Source organism: Topomyia yanbarensis, chromosome 2 (genome assembly GCF_030247195.1).
Source record: "Topomyia yanbarensis strain Yona2022 chromosome 2, ASM3024719v1, whole genome shotgun sequence".
NCBI classification, from domain to species: Eukaryota; Metazoa; Arthropoda; class Insecta; order Diptera; family Culicidae; genus Topomyia; species Topomyia yanbarensis.
Window position 1 is genome coordinate 273,543,560 of NC_080671.1, and position 15,250 is coordinate 273,558,809.

A 15,250-nucleotide genomic window follows, 5' to 3' on the forward strand; every position below is an offset into this window, starting at 1 on the left:
CTGTACAAAACTTATAAAGTGTTCAAGTTAAACGTCCCTACAAAAATACAAAAAATACTAGCATTCTTCGATGTATTGGTATATGGTACAACCAAATTTAGCAGAATGCAAATTATAAATAATCTAGTAGAACGTGTACGAAAATCAATGATACAAAAATAATTATATGTATGCCTGAAAAAAGAATATCTTCGAATACGCAAATTATCAAATTGAATAATTGCATAGACTGTATCGTTTCAGATTTACATAAAGAAATCCTCCTACGATGCAGTGGCTTGTCCAAGCACCTTAGATAGCTTCTATTCCCTAATTCTCGCCAGTGAAATACTCCGCCACCAAGCTCGCCGTGGGGAAGTGCACACTACTAACCTTGTCTTTTTCTATTTGATCCAATATGTTTTATGCTTTTACTATAAGCTTTCAGCGACCAGAGCACCAGCTCTGTTTATAGTCATGGAAAACCAATCATCACTAAGTGTCTGTAGTAGCAGTTTCAACCCTAACCCTTCTTGCATCGATTCACACAATTAGGAATTATTCAGAAAAAAGTTGTCCAAATTTGACTCACCCTCCCCTCATGTCACAAATATTGTTAACACTCCCTCCCCTAATTACGGAAAAAATCGGTAAAGACATGTTACGTCACGTTTTAGTTTACCTTGCCTCCCTCATATGTAAGAAAATGTAAAATATTGCTATCCCCCACTCCTGTTATGTAGTTTATGAACGGTCCCTGATACAAAATCTTATTTGACGGTCAATAGTGACACACCGCCTTAAACACGAACTGACTCCATGCCAACGGTGATAGTTCGTGTTTTATAATTCTATACTACAGCTAGGATTCGGACCCGGACTATGCTCGGATGCGTCGAAGTTTGCCTGCAGCACAGCAGTTCGAGGAGAATGAAGACGATGTTGCATTGAATAGTCAGGATCTTCCCCCGCAAGAATGCCATTACTGCCCCTCGGAGAGACCGTGCTGAAGCGCTACTCGCGCTGTGTGCGGACTGGGTTCAGGTAATAAATCGTCTTGTACAGATAATAGGCATAATTTCTCGAGTACTTTTTCAAATGGACGTAAGTAACATTGAGAGCCTCTCTTTGTTTACTTTCTCTTTCGTTTATTACGACGTCATTACAACACTTTGTACTAATTTTCCAGTACAAATCGAAAGCCGACGGTTTTTACTACAATAGTATGCAAAGAGTAGAGTAGTAAATGTCGAAATGGCCGAGTAATAATAGTGATATCATACATCGACCACCATCGCCTAGCAGTTGGTGTGTCTGAATGACGAATCAATTGAATGTGATATTACGGGAAATTGCCTATTCCTAGTTATATCAGGACATCGTAACCATCATCAAACCACCAGCTTTTCTGGGTAAGAAAAAGGATAACATCATCATATCTGGCGTTCGTTCCAATGAGAACCAAGGAATAGACTTTCTCAACTGTCCAGGATATTTGTTTGTGACTCAAGCTGAGTAAAACGAATCGTATCGTTGGCAATTAAAAGAAGTGCAAGCAGCAGTTGGAGAACTTATAATCGCAAGAAATTGCCGGTGGAAGGACAGCTTTTAATATAGGTTTGCACTTTAGGAACAATATTATGTGACACCAAGGAAGCAAGTTACTTTGAAAGAAAACATCGCAGTGTAAGCTACTTCGGCAATTTAGATGAGTTGAGCGATCATCATAATCCTTCCAAGGTACATGATTACCTGCTGGTTCTTAATTACATGTCCTCCAACCTAACAATTGATTTTATTTTGGTTCTCTCCTTCGTGTAGGTTTCATCGATAAACGGACAGAGAAACTAGCTGCCTAACATGTTCAGTTGCACTCACGATCTGATCAGTTACATTTCCCCGGAATGTTCCCCGGCAGCAATTATCAACATGTCTGTCCCGGTTGATAGTATGTTCATGAACATGTTGAATGTCGGCGCAGTTAACACAGCATTAACGACCCATGCAGGAGACCAAACAAGCTCGCCGCAACAAATACGTAGGCGCAATCGGTATACCAAATAGAAGTAATGAACACCGGTCCACCGTCAAGCCAGAACCAACACCCTATCGCGTCCACCGAGTGTAAGCCTCTCGCAGCAGCCTTGGAACCCGGTTTCTGCAATTCCTGGAAACGATTTTATTGTGTTCCAATATTCGAGGAAGCTAATAAATAATTTAAGTTTATTTTGCTGTTTTCTTTTTCTTTGATGTTTTAAAATTCTTCTTTTTCTTGCAATGGTTTCATTTTCAGTTCGTCCCTCGGTCGCCTCACAGAAAAGTAATCATCAGCAAACTAAAACGAGAAAAGTTTGCATCATGACTAAACACGATTTAATCATTTCCAAACTAAATAAGGCAAACCGGAAAATGATTGAATTTTAAGCATAAAAGCTTACTTTTTTCTAAGAGTGTACGGTATTATTTTCCATGAAAAATACCCCTTGTTTACTTTCTTTTTGCCTTTCTCAATAGAAAGGTATTGCAATTGCTCTGAAAACCGACTTTGTAACGGAGGCCCGGAGGGCCGAGTGACATATACCATTCGATTCAGCTCGTCGAGTTCGGCAAATGTCTGTGTGTGTATGTATATGTGTGTATATGTATGTGTGTGTATGTGCGTCAGTGTGTGTACGCGAACACAATCTCACTCACTTTTCTCAGAGATGGCTGAACCGATTTTCACAAACTTTGTCCCAAATGAAAGGTGCAACGTTCCCATTCGACATTGAAAATGTAGCGTGCAATATAATTCGCGGCGTCGGCGGTAAACCATGATGATGGGTTATGTTCTATCAACGACCATGCGGTACCTAGTTTTCCGTGTTCGATTTATAACTGATTCTCTCTAGAATAGCTATCTTACAATTTCATTGATTTCGTTTCTCTTAGTCTTAAATTTGCCGAAACAGCCCACTAAATTGACACAATAATCGAAATATCGCACGTTTACTCTCGTTGTAGTTGACAACCGGGTTGTCAATCAGCAATTGAGTTATTTGATACCAACAAAACGTGCACATATTTTATGTGTTTTGATATATACAATCATACGTGGATTAATCTATATGAAATGGAAAAAAACAACGTTATATTTCACGAATACTTCAAACATTTTACATCGTTTGCCATCATATTAAAAGTATGTACAGTTTTTCCGCACACATATGAAAGCTAAAAAGAACTACTTAGACAGTGCGAAACCATGCATATGATATGCATTCATTTAAAAATTTATTTATTGCGTATTGCTTTGAAACCTACTTTTGTTGAGTCGGTAAAGTTCAACTTCGAGTTAAATTACAATATATTTCTTTCGTTTTATTTAAATGACTTAAAATTAGCGAACATTTTAGTCACGCTTCGATTTTCGCTTTACCATTTCGATCAATGCATACCGTTTCAAACAACAGTCAGTGCGGTGCCAGGGACGTTGCACTTTAGGGGGTAGAGGGGTATAGCAAATTTGTGACGATGTGTGACGAGGGGGAATATTGTGACAAAATCCAGCGAGGGGGAGGGAGGGGTCGAAATTCGCCAACAAAAGCTACGTCATTTGTGTACGGGAAGGGTTACGATAAGGGTCGAGCTAACTAGGGCTGAACATTTTCGATACGCACAAATTTTAATCTTTTATGCGGAACGAGTACAGTGAGGGACAGTGAATTAGCACATTTACATATATTTCCATTTCAGCGCGTGTGGAATGGGTTATAGTTACTTCACAGGTCCAAACACCTTGTATGCGTGCAATCTACCTAGCCTTCTTGTAGTTGAATTAGTGAGTACTTCTCGTTGTAGCTGTTATCACAGACTAACAGACATAACACTCGAAAATAATGCTTCGCCCACTTTATCGGTCATTTTAAATATATTTGTAGTTGGGACTGTGGCCGCTTTTGAAATTATGGCGCCACTGACATATGAACAAGCATATGGGGGATAGACCACCAGCGAAAAATTGTTCCCAAACCTGAGGGGTAACCCACCAGCATATGTGTATTTGGGACTGTGAATAAAAGGTGGAGCTAGCGTACTGGGAAAATTGCCGGATCGATATTTTTTAAGGAAATTCCCTCATAGTGTTATGTCTGTTAGTCTGTGCTGTTATTCTGAGGAAACACGTGTTTTGTGGCTGAAAAAGCGTGGACACAGAATTAGCACACTTGAAGTTTTTTGTGTCTATTTTCCGAACAAAACGAAAAATACAAAACAAACCTTGTATATTCATGAAAAGCAAGCTTTAAAATACTATACCCGATCACAATGCAATAACAAGATTATAACAGAATGCAATTTTCGTAACAAGCTGTGTTATAAATCTGGTCTCGTTAGTAGTTAAAATAACAGAAAATTATAACAAGTAACAGCTAAAGATATAGTATTGAAATATTGTTGTTATGTGTTTCTGATAGGGTATGCCCCCTACACGATCAACGACATTTACTGAAGATCATTTTATCACCATGGAATCAAAATAATCTATCACTTTTGCCGACTGAAATCCAAAAACATCGTTGAACGAGATCATGGCATGTCAGTGAGCAGGAGAACCATACGAATATGACGTCTCAAGAGGTTTTGATCTCCTTTATTGCACAACATAAACTACTTATTTCTAAAAATAATTCAACGGTTACAATAAACCTTGCTAAGTTGGACGCCTGCAACTTTATGGAGAAAGGTTTTTTGAGGCGATGAGTCGAAATTAAATCGATTTGGGTTGGGCAGTAAATGTTATGTTTAACTTCCACTAATGAGGCATCATAATCATCAATATAGGTACCATAAAATAAGTGCAATGCCGGTTGTCTTGTGTATGCTTTTTTCATGGCACAGTAGGGGGCCAATCGTGAACATTGATGACGGAATGGATCAGTATCAGTACACTGAAACCTCCATTTACGAACTCTTTTTTACGTAAAATTCGATTTACGTAACTTTTTACGAACTTAATTCGAAATAACGAACTCTTTTTTTACGAACTAAATTCGAAAAAACAAACTCTTTTTGGAAAGTTTGAGTTCGTATATTACAGCATGGAATTATATACTTATGTATTCTTAGTTAATTGTTACTAATATAAGTTGGGTATTTTCGGAATGGCGTTGACGAGTGCATGACAGAAATCGATGTCTTGAGCCATTTTGGAATCCAAGATAGCGACTTCCGCTTTAGATAAATTCTCTATAACCTCAACAATATGGTTATTTTAGGAATGGGGTTGACGAGTGCATGACGGAAATCGATGTCTTGAGCCATTTTGGAATCCAAGATGGCGACTTCCGGTTTAGATAAATTCTCTATAACCTCAGCAATATGGGTATTTTAGGAATGGGGTTGACGAGTGCATGACGGAAATCGATGTATTGAACTATTTTGGAATCCAATTCTCTATAACCTTAACAATATGGGTATTTTCGGGATAGGGTTGACGAGTGCATGACGGAAATAGAACCCATATTGTTCGTTATCAAGAATAATGCTCAACCGGCAACCGTCATATTGAACTTGGAAAAATTTCCAATTGTCCATTTTCAGTATCTACTTGTCAAGTCCGTTCCAAAAATACCCTTATTGTTAGGGTTATCGAGAATATTGATCAACCGGAAGTCGCCATCTTGGATTTCAAAACGGTTCCAATTGTCCATTTTCAGCATCTATTTGTCAAGCCCGTTCCAAAAGTATCCATATTGTTAGGGTTATCGAGAATATTGCTCAACCGGCAGCGGATTTTCAGTATCTACTTGTCAAGCCCGTTCCAACAATACCCATATTGTTAGGGTTATCGAGAATATTGCTCAACCGGAAGTCGCCATCTTGGATTTCAAAACGGTTCCAATTGTCCATTTTCAGCATCTACTTATCAAGCCCGTTCCAAAAATACCCCTACTGTTAGGGCTATCGAGAATATTGCTCAACCGGAAGTCGCCATCTTGGATTTCAAAACGGTTCCAATTGTCCATTTTCAACATCTACTTATCAAGCCCGTTCCAAAAATGCCCATATTGTTAGGGTTATCGAGAATATTGCTCAACCGGAAGTCGCCATCTTGGATTTCAAAACGGTTCTAATCATCCATTTTCAGCATCTACTTGTCAATCCCGTTCCAAAAATACCCATATTGTTAGGATTATCGAGAATATTGCTCAACCGGAAGTTGTCATCTTGGATTTCGAAAAGGTTCCAATTGTCCATTTTCAGTATCTACTTGTCAAGCCCGTTCCAAAAATACCCATATTGTCAGGGTTATCGAGAATATTGCTCAACCAACGAATATTAATAAGAATGTGAAGCACACTTTTTTTTACGAACTAAATCCCAACTAACAAACACTTTTTTACGAACTAATTCAATTTATGAACCCCCGGTTTGGTTTTTAAATGGAGGTTTCAGTGTAATTGTGCATAATATCGAGAAGGTTATGGAGTTGTATTGTTAGTCGTTAGCCACTCCAAGGATTGAGAGAGCTTCTCTAACATTGTATTTAGTAGTCAGACAATTCAGCCAAATCTGACTATTTCAAATTTAATCAAATGCCTATAGAACAATAGTGGAAGCTTACCTTTTTTGGAAACGTTTGTATTAGTTGCTGTTCTGCAGCGCATGAAAAAACCAAATACAATTATTTATTTGCTTCAGATAATTATGGGGTCCTTGGAAAGAAATCTGAAATTTTTACCTGGTGGGTCTTATTAACATCCTACTCAACTACTCCACTAACCATGCATATAAAATTTGGTAGACCTCCCGATCAGAAAGGAATAACAAAATTATTACATACTGTGTTACTTTGTTATGATAACAAGTTGTGTAATAACTCTGGTCTCGGTAGTTGGTAAAATAACAGAAAACATAACAGAAATTCTTCTAGTATATATCAAAAATCTGACAACCTGTGATAGGCTTCTATCAGAATTATAACAAATTTTGTTAGGTTCTCCCACGGTCAATATAGCTTGTATTACCTATTGTATAGTATCAACAAATTTAGCGTGCAGGTCTAAAAATAGAATAGAATAGAAAAATATAGCATACATTAAGGCGTTTTCTTTTTGCAGCAAAAAGCTTCATGTAGCAAAAGCTTTTTATAGTTTGGTCAAATGATTGCATACATGGTTATTACGAATATATGACACGCTGATGGTTTTATTTGTGCATTATAGCGATTTGAACATGGGTATTCTGAGTTTTATGTGGATGTTTCCTGCATGAACCAACGACGTTGCTTTCGACTAATGTTTAATGTTGATTTTTTCTAGTCCGTAGTGCTGTGTGAGGCGATAAAGAATAGTGTTAATCCGCATTCAAGGTTATTTTGCCAGTTCGGTTCGGTCCTCAGTCTTTTGTTCGCGTGTGAGGATTAAACAATAGCCAGCTGTATAAGCTGGATCGGTTCGTTGTTGGACACCAGTTTAAAGCTAAGTGGTTTTTGTCTTTTGTAACACATTTATTACTTTCTTCCGTCTGCGCGGGCTCTGACCCCGTGCGTTGACGTTTTCTATGGTTCCCTCTCCGGATGGTCAAATGGAAGTTGAATCGGGTTCAACTTCTAAGGCTCCCCCCCGGCCCAAATGCTATCCAGAACTCTCAACTGGTCCATTTGTGGTCTTCTTTCGGCCCAAGACTAAATCACTGAAATCTTCTTCAGATTTCTAGAGACCTGACGGAACGGTTCTCGGCTGTGACCGAAATTTCAAAGGTCCGCTCAGACAAGATAAGGGTGTTGCTTGCCAACTCAAAGCAGGCAAACGATATTGCTTGCTGTGAGCACTTTACGCGGGATTATAACGTGTATATTACAGCTATAAAAGTACAATCCGAAGGCGTCGTAACCGATGAGAGTTTGACGTGCGAGGATCTGCTGAAGTACGGGGTTGGCCGTTTCAGAGACCGCTTACTTCAACCAGTGAAAATACTTGAGTGCAAACGTTTGCACTCAGTAGTAGTTGCGGGGGATGGTTCAAAAACGTACCCCCAATCAAACTCTTATCGGGTGACCTTCGCTGGTACCGCTTTGCCAAATTTCGTCCTCTTGCACAAGGTTCGTCTGCCTGTGCGTCTGTTTGTGCCGCGGGTCATGAATTGCACAAAGTGTAAACAACTGGGTCACACAGCCACCCATTGTAGCAATAGGGCCCGCTGTGGAAAATGCGGGGAGAATCATCTAGATGATTCGTGCAGTAGGCAAGCCGAAAAGTGTCCTTACTGTGCGGAGAGTCTGCATGATATCTCGGCATGTCCCGCGTACAAACTACGCGGGGATAAACTGAAACGTTCCCTTACGGGACGATCCAAACATTCTTTCGCAGAAATGTTAAAGAATGCTACGCCACCATCCTCAGCAAACATCTATACTCACTTGCCTCCTGACGAGGGCGAGGCTGGTAACCCCCAAGAGGGAACATCTACTAGGGTGCCTAGAATTTATAGGAAGAGGAGAAACATTTCCTCTCGTAAAGTTCCTTGTAAAGGCCAGAAGGTGTCCCTTGACGGGGCTCCGAAAGTGACATCCATTGGAAGTGTTGCAACCAAACCGAAGCAATTAGCTCCTGGTCTCGGAGGATTAAGCTCAGAGAAGGAGTTCCCAGCACTTCCAGGAACATCAAAAATCCCAAGTGTTCCTTTGTTTCAGTTCGAGAGTAATCACAGCACTGGAATTATAAAACTCTCGGACATAGTGGACTGGATAATAAAAACTTTCAATATTACTGATCCTATTAAAAGTCTTATGTTAGCTTTTCTCCCTACAGTGAGAACATTTTTGAAGCAATTGACTGCTAAATGGCCCCTCCTCTCAGCGATTGTATCCTTCGATGGCTAACTCATCGAACGAGGTCACGGATTTGATCACTGTTCTACAGTGGAATTGCAGAAGTATCATCCCGAAAATCGATTCCTTCAAAATTTTAATAAATAATTTGAGTTGTGATGCATTTACATTATGTGAAACTTGGTTAACTTCCGACATAGATCTCAACTTCCACGACTTTAATATTATTCGCCTGGATCGAGACACCCCCTATGGAGGAGTGCTTTTGGGGATCAAAAAGTGCTATTTCTTCTACAGAATTAACCTTCCCTCGATAACAGGTATTGAAGTTGTCGCTTGTCAAGTAACAACCAAAGGCAAAAGCCTTTGCAGAGCTTCCATATATATTCCCCCCAACACCGCGGTTGGGCACCGACGGCTACAAGACATCTTAGAATCCCTGCCAGCACCGCGACTAGTTTTAGGAGACTTTAACTCTCACGATACAGCATGAGGTTGCCTCTATGATGATAACCGGTCTTCCTTAATTCAGGATCTTTGCGATAACTTCAATTTGACAATTTTAAACACGGGTGAAATGACACGGATTCCTGCTCCTCCAGCGCGCCCGAGCGCCTTAGACTTGTCCATTTGCTCAACATCGCTGCGGTTAAGTTGCACGTGGAAGGTAATTCCTGATCCCCACGGCAGCGACCATCTGCCGATTGTAGTCTCAATCAATAACGGTTTAAGGCCATTGAAATCAATCAATATTTCATATGACCTCACACGAAATATCGATTGGAAGAGCTATGCTGCCGCGATATCCGACAACATCGAATCTACCCAAGAACTTCCTCCGGAGGAAGAGTACAGGTTGTTGGCTGGCTTGATTCTCGACAGCGCGAATCAAACTCAGACTAAGCCAGTACCCGGTGCGAACATACAAAAACGCTCTCCTAATCCGTGGTGGGACAAAGAGTGCTCAGACGTGTACGCGGAGAAGGCCGCCGCGTATAAGACCTTCCGGGACGACGGGTTACCCGCTAGCTATCGACAATATGCGACGTTAGAAACGCGAATGAAGAGTTTGATGAAAGCCAAGAAACGTAGTTACTGGCGCCGGTTCGTTGACGGACTAACGAGAGAAACATCGATGAGCACTCTTTGGGGCACGGCCCGGCGTTTGCGAAACCGAAACAGTACTAACGAGAGTGCAGAATATTCAAACCGTTGGATATTCGATTTCACCAAGAAGGTTTGTCCGCCCCGGCACAGAAGATTTACCGCGCCGCGTCTTCTCACGATAGCGCGAACGAAACACCTTTTTCGATGGTGGAGTTCTCACTTGCTCTCTTGTCGTGTAACAATAAAGCTCCGGGGCCAGACAGAATCAAATTCAACTTGTTGAAGAATCTGCCTGACTCTGCCAAGAGACGCTTGTTGAACTTATTTAATAAATTTCTCGAGGCTAACATTGTCCCACTCGATTGGAGACAAGTGAAGGTCATCGCCATCCAAAAACCAGGAAAACCAGCCTCCGACCACAATTCGTACCGTCCGATCGCAATGCTATCCTGTATCCGGAAGTTGTTCGAGAAAATGATCCTATCCCGCCTAGACAATTGGGTCGAAGCAAATGGCTTACTGTCAGATACACAATTTGGCTTTCGCAAAGGCAAAAGGACGAACGATTGTCTTGCGTTGCTCTCAACTGAAATTCAAATGGCCTATGCTAGCAAAGAGCAGATGGCATCAGTGTTCCTAGATATTAAGGGGGCTTTTGATTCAGTTTCGATCAACATTCTTTCAGAGAAGCTGCACCAGCATGGTCTTTCAGCGACTTTAAACAACTTTTTACTAAACTTGTTGTCGGAAAAGCACATGCATTTTTCGCATGGTGACTTATCGACATCACGATTTAGCTACATGGGCCTTCCCCAGGGCTCATGTCTAAGCCCCCTGTTATACAATTTCTACGTCAACGACATTGATGAATGTCTTGACAATTCCTGCACGTTAAGGCAACTTGCAGACGATGGCGTGGTGTCTGTTACGGGACCCAAAGCTATCGATCTACAAGGACCATTACAGAATACCTTGGACAATTTGTCTGCTTGGGCTATTAAGCTGGGTATCGAATTCTCCACGGAGAAAACTGAGCTAGTTGTATTTTCAAGGAAGCGTGAACCAGCACAACTACAGCTTCTATTAATGGGTCAAACTATCGCTCAGGTCTTCACAGTAAAATATCTAGGGGTCTGGTCCGACTCGAAAGGTACTTGGGGATGCCATATTCGGTATCTGAAACAGAAATGCCAGCAAAGGATCAACTTTCTTCGTACAATAACCGGAACATGGTGGGGTGCCCACCCAGGAGACCTAATTAGGTTGTATGAAACAACGATACTGTCGGTAAGGGAATACGGATGCTTCTGCTTTCGCTCCGCCGCGAACATACATTTCATCAAACTCGAAAGAATTCAGTATCGTTGTTTGCGTATCGCCTTAGGGTGCATGCAGTCGACCCATACGATGAGTTTCGAAGTGCTGTCGGGCGTTCTCCCGTTGAAAAATCGATTTTGGGAACTCTCATATCGATTGCTCATTCGATGCGATATCTTGAACCCGGTCGTGATTGAAAATTTCGAAAGGCTTGTTGAGCTCAATTCTCAGACCCGTTTCATGTCCCTGTACTTTGACTACATGGCGCAGAATATTAACCCTTCTTCTTACAATCCCAACCGTGTGCATTTCATAAATACTTATGAATCTACTGTTTTCTTCGACACATCCATGAAAGACGAGATTAGTGGAATTCCGGACCACATACGCCCACTAGTGGTTCCAAACATTTTTTATAATAAATTCCGAGAAGTCGACTGCTCTAAGATGTTTTATACTGACGGATCAAACCTCGAAGGGTCCACTGGCTTCGGTATTTTCAATCAAAAGTTCACCGCCTCCTACAAACTCAGTGACCCTACTTCAGTTTACGCCGCAGAACTAGCTGCCATTCAGTATACCCTTGGAGTCATTGAAACATTACCCGCAGGTCATTACTTCATCGTTTCGGATAGCCTCAGTTCCATTGACGCTATTCGCTCGATGAAACATGGAAAGCACTCCTCGTATTTTTTGGGGAAAATACGGGAGCTACTGAGTGCTTTATCTGACAACTCTTTCCAGATTACCTCGGTATGGGTCCCTTCTCATTGCTCCATTCCGGGCAATGAGAAGGCAGACTCCTTAGCTAAGGTGGGTGCATTAGAAGGAGACGTTTACGAAAGACCAATTTGCTTCAGCGAATTTTTCAGTATTACTCATCAGAGAACCCTCGAAAGTTGGCAAACTTCGTGGAGCACTGGGGAGCTGGGAAGGTGGCTACATTCGATAATCCCTAAGGTATCGACGAAACCTTGGTTCAATGGGATGGATGCGGGTCGTGACTTCATTCGTGTGATGTCCCGACTCATGGCAAACCATTACACGCTGGATGCACATCTCCGGCGTATTGGGCTCGTGGATAGTGGTATCTGCGCTTGTGGCGACGGCTATCACGACATCGAGCACATTGTCTGGGCGTGCACCGAGTACAGTTCCGCCAGGTCTTGGCTAATGGATACCCTGCGGGCCCGAGGAAGACCAACCAACGTCCCGGTTCGAGATGTGCTGGCAAGCTGCGATGTCCTCTATATGTCCCTTATATACACCTTTGTGAAAACCATCAATATACAAATCTAACTGTCCCTTCTTATTCCTTATCATTCTCAGAAGCCTCTTCCACCTGTATCAAAGCATCTGTATCGAATGAGCCAACAAACACGGGACCTACGGCACGAAAATAACACGCTTAACTCGAAATGTAGCCGATCCACATCTGAGCCGTACTACGAAATCGTCTGGAAAAACCCCTGCCATCTTGAGGAGGACCACCCGGCGTCCCAGTACATGATTCCCCTGATGAAGGCCACCCGAGTTTGTAATCCATCCGTTGATTTCACGATGCCTGAAACTGAAAAAAAAAATTTCCCTGCCATCTTTGTCTACCCTCTCTCCCCTGACTCTTATACCCAGAAGTAACACCCCTACCCCCCCCCAATATCATAACGAAGCATTTAGCTGTTGTTGTCTCTTCTAGTTTTAATTATTATATTATATAATCTCGTTGAAAATTCCCAACTCTACTGCCCACAAAAATAACTATAATTACGAATCTTTACAAAATTCAATCATGCCCTCTAGTTATTCCTACTTTTAAGATAGTCGTAAAAAATTGTCCCCCTTAGTTAAACATTATTTGCTCCAATAATCTCACTGATAAAAATGTCAAACCATATTGCCACAAAAACTAAATGACGAAAATAATATTATCCCCTTGTATAGATATATAAGATAGCATTAGTTCCATTTTAAAAAAATCAATATGTAATCCCCTAGTTTTAAGCAATTTAAAATGTAAAACAAAACAAAATTGGCACCTTTAAGCTAACGCAACGTGCCTTATCAAATAAACGATTTGAATAAAAATAATGTTTAATGTTAGCATAATATTCCTCGCATCCGTCAAGGGCAAAACGATTATAGATGCATCTTGTTTCCAGAACGCACACATTGAACTTTGCCAAAGCCTAAGGACTGTTTGTTTTCCTTGTGTCATACGCTTTGTTTTCGTGCAGTTTTACTCACTACTACAGCTGCCTTTATTACGATAGACTGAATAGCTTTATAGTATCTTTGCAGATTAGGAAAGTGGGTTATTTTTAGATTCTGAATAGTGCACTTCGGTGCTTCTCTTGTACGCTAACATGTTTTACACGATTTCTAGTAATAATGTCGATGCGATATGGTAACATTGAGCGGATAATTTACGTACATTATTTAACGGAGAATACGATGAATGTTATTTATGATTCCGAATAGATTCAAAGAAACAAATACCATGGTTCTGAGGATTGATTTTTGAAATTTCAAGAGGTTTTATTATTACACATTTAATATGGGGAAGATTAAGCAAACCAGTACAATTATCTCAATCTAATAAATTCCTAGAAATACAAATCTTTTACGGTAGTGCAATCTATCAACTGCGAATATTATAACAGATAATCAGAAAATTCGAGATATTGTTGAGGATTCTTCGGTGTGGCGAATTGTAGAATATTTTATGTTTTTCTAAAATGCATTTTTCATTCCAAATTTTATTATTTTTAAGGGGAATTATTCAATATTTTTACATGAATGTTTTTAGCTACTTCAAGCATTATTTAAAACACATTTAAATTGTTACAGCGAACAATAATACCAGCTGGGATATGTATATAATTAGAGATTTCAAAGCCATTTTGAAATAATTATAGCTTTATGCAGCATACTCACAAATATTAATCTTTCAACAATTTGAACAGGTCGCCTTATTTTGTTTTAAATTTCTACAAAATGAATCAAGTATCTTGATTATTACGAAAATTTGTTAGCTCGATGATTTTTTGAGAGGAACGAAAACCATCGAATACAGCGGAAACATTAGAACATTACGCATTCAAAGCAATTGTCAGTTCAACCGTAAAATGTCAAACTTACCTTACGTGGAATGAAAAGATACAACAATCAAGTAAAGTCAAACATTCTTATGCGAAGTTTAAATAAAAAAATGCAATGCTTTAGTAGTTCGGAGAACGCACAAACTGGCCAATTTTAATTGTGTATGAAAACCCGCATAAATTGGAGAAATCGGACTGAACATCCTCGAAGATCCTCAAAATATATAACGATATTGTAGAAATCAGTATACATCAGAAAGTTTTTAAGCTCTGAAAATTCGTTTTTGCAATATGCACAATCGGTTAAAAGAAAATTAATTATATAACCATTTGACTAAACCATAACAAATAGTTTAAAAATGCTTTTTTATTTCAACTCGCGTTTTATTATTTCATCTTGAGTGCTTGATACTTCCTGCATCTTTTTCAAAATAACTTTTATATGAAAATTATAATCTTTAGAATATCTTGTTGATAACTTTACGATTCCAAATTTTTTTGAATAAAGGCGTTGAAATCATTAGCCCCATATTCGAAATTGTGTGTCAGACGAGTGTCTCAGAAAATAAATAATCTCTTAATCAAAATGCAACCAAGTAAGTCAAACACCTTACTGACAAGTTTTCCGACCACTTACATCTAAAACCTCGAAAATTTGTTTTAAACGTTGAATAACGATGCATGGAAAGAGACTTCAGCGTATTAGTAAATTGACGGTCTTTTGGGTAATGTAACAATCATTCACAGTTGATTGTTTAATTTGTTTATTGGGGCTTTAACCATATGGTCATTTGCCCGCTTTACAGTTTACCGTTAGCGTTCAAAGATAATTGTGAAAGAATATATGTTTAACTTCTTATAACATCATCGTTATATGCGTACATTAATATCATATTAGCAGTTCAATGATATCACCAGAAGATATAATCTTGATATA

General features: G+C 39.9%; 1 protein-coding gene across 1 annotated transcript in view; it reads right to left on the reverse strand.

The window, feature by feature from the left end:
• LOC131683153 (uncharacterized) overlaps positions 1-15,250 on the reverse strand; it is a 529,082-nt gene that overhangs the window by 384,626 nt on the left and 129,206 nt on the right. The window lies entirely within an intron of this gene.